Below are 8690 nucleotides of genomic sequence, written 5' to 3'. Positions count from 1 at the left end.
TATATATATAAAAAAAAAGATTTGGATCTTTTAGTGCACATTTCTTTTCCTTTATCCCTACCCCCCACCCACTCATCTATCCTTCCATCCATCCAACCATCCATCCATCTATCTATCCATCTATTTATCTTCCATTTGTATATCGTCTTCGTTCTTTTATTAACGAACCAGCACGAGTTCCTAGGCACTATCTCTCTTTTTCTTTTTTTCTGCACTGATACACACATAGAGATATACATAACAGTTGGAGAGAAGGTAAGAAAGGAAAGATCGAGAAACGAGAAGCACGTGACGCAGAGAAATGGCATTTCTAAAGAAGGCACGAGAGGAACCTTCTGACAAGGCTCACAATGCTCCAGGACGTCCTTCTGAATTTATGCGCGTGTCAAAGTCCCCGTACTTGCATTTTGGTATGCAAGCGAACAGTTGTTACTGTGCGATATCAGAAAAAAAAAGAAAACAGAAATAGAATAAAAAGAAAAAAAAACAATAAAGGAAGAAAGAGGGTTGAGGAGAGCAGAAGAATGACTTCCAACGGGGGTTAGATACGGCAGGGGGAGGCAGGAGGGACATTTTTCTCGAGATCAAATGTCACTGATATATGTAAACATATAACAACGCCTTTAAAACACCTCGGATTACTCGATTCTATCATTGGATTTACTCATACTGCGTATGGGGGACGCATATATGCGGTCATAGCGCTTTTAAAGGGATAATTACAAAAAAATATGTTAAAACAATATTCGATATTCTATGAAAAAAAGAAATAACAATTAAATTCGAACAGTAATTTTTCTACATGAAAACTTTTCGCATAGTTGAACAATGATTTATAATAAGACACTTTCTAAATCATTCACGAAGAAGAAGACAATTAAGTATGATTCGTTGTTAGAAATTGAAATAGTTTAATTCTTGAATGAGAATATTCGTACGAGATGAATAAACGTTTAATGTCGTTTAATAATAATTATAAGTTACAATAGCATTTAACGATTACGATTAACAAAGATGGCAGTGTCGAAAATGTATTCACTTTTCTCATCGGTTTCGTCGTAATAGTAGTAGAAGTAGTAGTAGTATCTTCTCCATTTGCTTTTACTGGCAATTAACAGAAGGGACGGTAAAATTCGCTATCTACGAAATTGCTGCATTAACGTGGGACGTGTCTCTGAAATATGGCACAATCTCTTTCTTCTTTTACCTCTGAATCAAGGAAAAGGGAAGGAAGGTAAGGTGTGTGTGTATATAATACTCTACTTTTCTTCTTCTTCCTCTTATCGTCTTCTCTCTTCTTGCACTTAACTGTGCTTTCTTCTTAGAGAAAAAAAAGAATAAGAAAAAAGGTGTTAAACCGAATTCCTACTGTTTTTTCGTCTTCAAAATTAATCAGTTTCGATGGATTGATTAATCCGATATCTTAATCAAAATATTTTCTTTCGTTTTCTATTACTTTTATCCATCTATCTGACAATTGAACAATCTCACGACGATAGAATGCAGTATCTTTCGAAATAATCCATTAATCCAATCATTTTGTGGAATTTTTTCGTGATTGAAAAAGTTTGTGTCTGTTAACGCGTATTGTATTGATCCGAAAAGATGATAATTAAACGGTGCGAAGTCTGGAGAGTACGCTGAATGTAGGAAGACTTCTCACTCGAATTCTAAAATTGTGTTCATCACAATTTTTATCGTGAAAATGAATAATTTTGTCTTGATTGCTGCCCAGAGGAATAATTTTTCTTTTTATATTCATTTGTCACTCAATGGAGGTTTAATTGACGTTGGTAGCGATCCATTATTTAATAAATAACTAAGGCAATTGTTCTTATTATAAAAATCGATTGATCGTATCGGTCGATGACTAATATAAGACATCTAAAAGTTTCATGAATTTATGGTTGAGTAGTATGATAAGGAGCACGCTCGTTCACTCTACTCACTTATTGCGTGGTTTTCGCCACTTAGGTTCACATTGTCATTGTCGCCTTTACACATATATATATAAGTAACTATAAATATATACAGGGTGTCCCCAGTTTTAATATTGAAACTTTGTTCAGTATATTCTATAACATTAAATAAGAAAAAAAAATGTTATGTGAGCTTGTATGATCAATCCACGCATATCAAAGTATATAATACGGAAATACTTTGAAGTTTTATTTAAAAATTGATAACAACAAAATTATGAATTATAAGTAATAATAATAATAATAACCTGCTTGCTGTTACTATTAAAATTTTGTTGAGGAACTTAAATAATAACGATCAATTTAACGAAGTTTAGATGTTTTGTGTTTTGAATATTAATAATAAAAAGAAAAATGTATGTCTACTCAATGAAAAAAGACGCTGAACTGTAAAGATTAAGTTGCTGAAGAAGTCCCAATAAAGGGACGAAACGTCCAACTAAATCAAACATAGTTCTACTTCTTTCATGTCCAAGTTCCCTGTTAAATTTCATCATTAAAATTAAACTCGAATAGATAAATGTATATTTATTTTAACATCGTCACTTTTAGACTTAATTAATACTTCAATTTAAAAATGTCTACCATTTTTGACAATACATTATTGTAATTATTGATCTATTGGAGTTAATAATAAGTAGTAACAGCAAATCGATTATTATCAATATTACTTGTGTATTCCACAATATTTTTTTTATTATTTTTTAATAAATTTATATTTACATAAAAATGTTTGTCTTATTTAGCGTCATAAAATATATTAATAAAGTTTCAACATTAAAACCTGGGACACCCTGTATATACATACATACATACATACATATTTATATCTATATATATATATATATTAATGCAACAACGATGTCGACCGCGATGTCGCCAATCGAGTGAAATATATTTTACGCTCGGGAGCAAAAGGTGAACTCTGGTGGTACCTAGGACCCTTGTCCCTTGACAGGAGGAGTTTTAAGTTAGAGTGAGAGAGTGAGAATGAGAGAGGGAAATAAATGCGACGCCTTTCCTTATCTACCAACAATATTGGCGCATTATTCAAGCGAATGCGACAGCACCACCCTCGCACACCCTCCTCCGCCCTTTCCGAGAGTCACCACCGGCATCCCTTGATCGAGTTGACTCAAACGACCACAATAAATGAGAGAGAGAGAGAGAGAGGGAAATCATATAACTATCTTTAGATAACCTATGCTTTGCATTGCGTGTCGCGAGAATATCGCGTGCGTATTCGGTTCAACGAGTTTTACCTTTTCCCTTTCTCTCTCTCTCTATTTCTCTTTTTTTATCTTTCTATTTCTATTCCTTTTTTTATTTCTTTACTTTTTTTCTGTTAAGTACGATATCAATTTCTTACTCTCGTATTACTTTCGAAAGATTATTATTTGATTTGTTTGTATTCAATTATACGGATATATAGGATAAGTCAATAGGGGTGTATTTTATTGTTTAAAATAAAATATTTATCTATTTGATTATATTATATAGAAAATATTATTACTCTCTTTCTTATTATTAATATAATATATAATTAATATTATTAAAAATTACTACAAACTATATATATAATTTAATATGTTTTTTAATGGTAATATTAACAATATTGAGTTGAAAAATATATTAATAATATCTTTAATATTGTTTAAACAAAATCTGATAAATATCTAATTATGGTTATTTGAGATTTTTTTTTTTTTTATACACGTTTCTACAAATTCCTTATTCACGTACATGGGTGATAAACAATAAGATAGTAATGGTGAAAACTTTTTATTATATTTCATATAATATTCCAATCATGTATAATATGATTATAATTTTAATCAAATTTATATTTACTTCAACCTATATAAAAATTAAGTAATATCACAGAGTTGGGTATTAAAACATCGAAAAAAAAAAAAAATGATAAAAGAAATAATTTTTCTCATAAATAATAATAAAAAGAGTTTCTTATTATTATTGAAATAAAAAATTGGATACCAAGTTAACATAAAATTATATCCCAGTTGTTTCAGGTACATAGGAAGAGTCAAACTAATTTCAAAATCGATCATGATTATACTTCGAACGATAGAATGAAAGAAAAATAAAAAAAACAAAAAGAATAGTGGAAAAAAAAAAAAAAAAAAAAAGAGGAAGTAAGAGTTTCGTAACCACGATGCTACCACACACCTCTGGCATTCTCTCTTCGTGAAAGAGATCCGAATTCCACGTTAATTAGCAGGTGGCACTTTAATAAGGACAAAGAGCGTCTAGCCGTCGAGCCGTGAAACAATTCGCCTGTTTCGATACTTCAGAATGGTGTAGTCAAGTATAGTACCCTTTTATGTATATGTAAGAGTATATATGTATGTGTATGTGTATGTACGCATCCCTTGAAAAGGTTGGAATCACGTTAACGATCCCTTTCTAGTACCTCGAACGATTCCTAAAGTTTTTTACACTTGAACAAAGAAAAGTGTTGCTAATAGTTAATTAACTTCTATTTAATTACCAATTTTTTTTTTTATATCTCGATTAAATTAATTGTATATAACGTGTGTCATATTTTATTGTTAAGTATTTTATTCTCAATTTTTTTTTTTTTACTTTTATTATTTAATCATTTTAAAACATTTAAAAGAATTATTATTGATAAGATAAAAATAAAAAAAAAAAAACGCAGAAAAAGAATAAAGGATTGAAAGCATGTGTAAATTAACTAATTAAAGGATAATCCTTATGCTCATTTTATTATATTCACTTTAATGGACTTCTATTTTCTTTTTTTACGTTTTTTTTCTCATTCTTTTTCAATTCTTTGTTCAAGAGGAATATGCAACGGTTCGTTTGACCAACGATTATGATTGAATGGATTTTCCGATTTATCGCGTCAAAAAGATTTATTCTTTTTTTTTTTTCTCTCTCTCCCTTCGCAGATTTATTTTCTTTTATTCGTTTATGTGTATTTCTGTTGCAGAATTATCGAAATGTCTGAACAATTTGTAGAATTTATAAATGTTCACAAAAGTATGCACGCGTACAAGCATCCTCCTTTCACGTATTATCGAAATTTCAAACGCATTTTTTTGTTTCTTTTCGCTTAAAATACATTTGCAAAACTGGCTTTTGTGATAATTGCAACAAAAATAATTCAAAGTATAACTTTTGACAAAGTTAATTTCATTTAAAATTGCCTTTCAACAAAATATATATATATATATATATATATATTCAGACGAAAAAAAGAAATAGTTTTCTTGGATAAAACATTTGTTTAAAAAATTTTCAAATAAATCATTAAATTACTAAATTTTTTACATGTACACGCACACATACATATTAAAATAAAACAAATCAAAGAGAAATCGCATTCGTCGAGACGTTTTTGACGTTTTCACGCACGTGCGGATTATCAAGTAAGTGCTTAAACGCACACGTATACATGCACTCATAACGTCAGTTGATAAAAAAAGAAGTAGAAGAAGAAAAAAAAAGAAAATGTTTGAAAATGGTAGTGCAGGAAACGACGACGCGATGGTCATGGCCATTACTCACGCATTGTGGAGAGAAACTCACTCGTCTTTCTCCTTCCCTTGGAATAAATACTCTCCCGTTCATCCCTTCAACTTTACCTTTAACCATCCCCACTGCTCAAAGCCCCCCCCCCACCCACCCGCCACTATTTTCTTCCAAACCCTCTACCACCTTTACGCGCGTGACAAAACTTCTCTTTGATGTGTCAAACGGCCGAACGAACGCAGACAACCGTGCCGTATCCTCCACCCCCACCTCCACCCCCACCTCCACCCCCCTCCACCCTATCCACCCTCTTTTCTCCTTTTTCTCTATGTGCAAAGCACGATTATTGCATTCAACCAAACGTCGTAACGCTCCTTTGGATTTTCGAGTGTGCTACTCATGGATAATACGAAAAAAAGGGTGGTAGGAAGAAGAAGGGAAGGGAAGGGGGAAAGTAGGATTCGATAGGAAATTATGGAGAAAATGCAACGAGGATTATTTTTTTTGTTTTTCCACCCTCAAAACTTGTGGCTTTATTGATTTCAACGTCATATCAAAGACGGATTTTGCTTTTTAATTCGCGATTTATTTTTATTGAACAAAATTATTAATATTATTTAATTTCTTTTTTTTTGTTTTCAAAAGGAAAATTTCAGTCATTGGTAATATATTTTTTTTTAAATATATATCTTTTGGATTTTCGAGTATACTGTTCATTATCAATAAATAAATGTAGATTCGTATTAAAAGAAAAAAAAATGAACGAAGATAGAGATAACTTTGAAATTGCTTTAACAAATATTTCACTGAATAAACCACCACAATCGAAACTCTTACATGTTGTCATAAAAAAAATGAGATAACAACAACAAATAAATGCTTAAATATCTAAACACCCCTAACCCCCCCATACAACGTATTCTCACAATCTTCTCTTTCCTTTTATTTTGTCCTTGTCATTTCCAAAAAGGTTCGTAGTACTTCGAATGACAGGAGGAAGGTCATTGTTGATGCACACATATCTCTATAAAAAAGAAGGGTGGTAGAGAGGGTGATGGTAGTAGTGTAAGGGTAAAGAATTGGTCAGAGTAGGTTAGGATGGGTAAAAAAAAATCTGAAGATACTTTCTTTTCTTCATTCTTTCATCTTTTTCTTTTTTTTTCTCAAACTGAACAAGAGAATAAGAAAGAGAAAGAGAAATAGAAGGAGGTAGGTGTAAGTGTAAGTGTAGGATGAGATGTAAGAATAGGAGAAAAAGAGAAGAAGAAAATGGAAAGAAAAGGGAAAGAAAAGCTTGGGCTCGAGCACGCGAACACTTTTCCTTTTTGTCTCGCACTGTCTGCTCTTGACGTTTGCATTAAAGTCTCGAATGTCTTCTCTTGCGAAGAAGTAAGAGCAAGTGAACGAATGAACGAATAAACGAACGAATGATTTTACTTGGCCAATAACATTTGCATTCGATCCTTTCCTATATTTCAAAAGAGATAGACCGAGTTATTATTGCTTTCACATCGATGGATTTACAAACTATGAGATAAAGTAAATTCTTCCCTTCCCCTCGTTCTCCCCTTACACTTACTTTGTCTCTTTTTTTTTTTATCATACCATATTTATTTTATTTGCTTTTATTCTTTTTCTACCCCCCTTTTTTTCCTTTCTTTTTTATCATACCACATTTTATTTTATTTTTAATTCTACCAGGCGGATGAAGGGGACGGGACTGGGCGGGACGGGGTGGGGGAAACGCGACAGGACGAATAATAATGAAAATAAAATTTGTTAGAAATTCGCGCGCGTCCGACTGCGTTAAAAGGATCAAAGGAATTCAAAAAAGAAAGAGGAAAAAAGTCCGTATTGTTACGTCTTGTTCGTTGGTCTTTGAAAAATTCCGTTCAAAAAAAAAAAAAAGAAAAAAGAAAAGAAAAAAGGAGTTCAAGTCGGCGTTAAAATTTCCATCCGATTGTAATACGACGATGATGAGGAGAAAAAAAAATTAATGGCGACGACAGGGATAATGCTTTTTATTATATGTGTCGTATTAATTTTTATCATTGTTAATATTTAAAGCTATTTTTTTTTTTTTTTTTTCGATTATTATATACAATTTGTTAATAATTGATAAAAATTATAAGACTGATTACATAAGAGGATTTATGTAATATCATCATACACGTGTGATATCCATATTATTCTATGTGAAAATTGTCAAGAAATTCGCACGCGTCCAACTGTGTTGAAAAGATCAAAGGAGTCGAAAAAGAAAAAAAAAAATTAAAGAGAAAAAAAAATAGAGAGAGAGAGAGAGAAAGAGTAAAAAATAATGAGAAAGAAAAAGAATGAGTGAATGAGAAAGATTCGTTTTGTTACTACTTCTTGTTCGTTTGCCTTTGCAAAAATTTTGTTAAAAAGAAAAAGAAAAAGAACAAAAAAAAAGTTCGAGCCGACGATAAAATTTTCGTCCGACTGTAACGACGACGACGACGACGACGAAGAGAAGGAGGAGAAGGGGGTGAAGGAAAAGGGAGAAAAAGGGAAAGGGCAATGCAACGACGCTTCCTTTTGTCATGATAATTAACAAAAACTCGAAATCGTGGAAGAGATGGTATAAAAGAGATCTACCTTTGTAAAGGTATCATCGATCACGAAAGAAAGAAAGAGACAGAAAGATAAAGAGAGAAAGAGAGAGAAAGAGAGGGTAGAAGTTCGTCGATATTCCACGACTTTATTGAAGCGTAGAATAATTCATGAAAGAGGGCGGATAGTGCCAATTATAAAATAACGAACCTGGTATAGTGTAGGCTTCCTACTACCGATCGAAAAAAGTCAGAGAGAAAGGTAGACAAAGTAGAGAATGAAGTTGAAGAACACTGACTAGGGAAAGATAGAATGAACGAAAGATAGAGATAGGTAGATAGATAGATAAAGATAAAATAAAAGTAAGAGAAAAGAAGGGAAGGCTACCCCCTTCAAGCCTTTCGGTAAAGTATTCTTTGAATATGTGATGACTATACTTTCCGAAAATTCTTCACCCTTTCTACTATTTTTTTGTTTTGTTATAATACTATTTTTATATATTCTATAAATATATTTGGGATTAGTATGAGCATTAGTTTGGTTAAAGAGTTTCAAGTTTGATAAAATATTAATGTAATATTATTTTTGGATTATAGAAATATTTGTAGGTATATATATATA

At 31.6% G+C, this 8690-nt stretch overlaps 1 protein-coding gene and 1 long non-coding RNA gene across 3 annotated transcripts in view; one reads left to right on the top strand and one right to left on the bottom strand.

Annotated features, from left to right (window-relative positions):
- Positions 1-8690, bottom strand: part of LOC106786823 (tyrosine-protein kinase transmembrane receptor Ror) — a 208999-nt gene that overhangs the window by 43588 nt on the left and 156721 nt on the right. The gene's annotated exons all lie outside the window — the stretch shown is intronic.
- The window catches only part of LOC106786825, a 19254-nt gene continuing 14675 nt past the window's right edge, over positions 4112-8690 (top strand). Inside the window, exon 1 of one of the 2 annotated variants that reach the window (XR_001381697.1) lies at positions 4112-4305. This is a non-coding gene — a long non-coding RNA (uncharacterized LOC106786825). Of the gene's footprint in view, positions 4329-8690 lie in introns of both variants that reach the window. The other variant, XR_001381696.1, reaches the window with a different exon arrangement.

Source organism: Polistes canadensis, unplaced genomic scaffold (genome assembly GCF_001313835.1).
Source record: "Polistes canadensis isolate GaletaPanama2010 unplaced genomic scaffold, ASM131383v1 scaffold_84, whole genome shotgun sequence".
Lineage (NCBI taxonomy): Eukaryota > Metazoa > Arthropoda > Insecta > Hymenoptera > Vespidae > Polistes > Polistes canadensis.
Note: the sequence above shows the minus strand (reverse complement) of the source record. Positions and strands in the feature narration are given on the sequence as shown.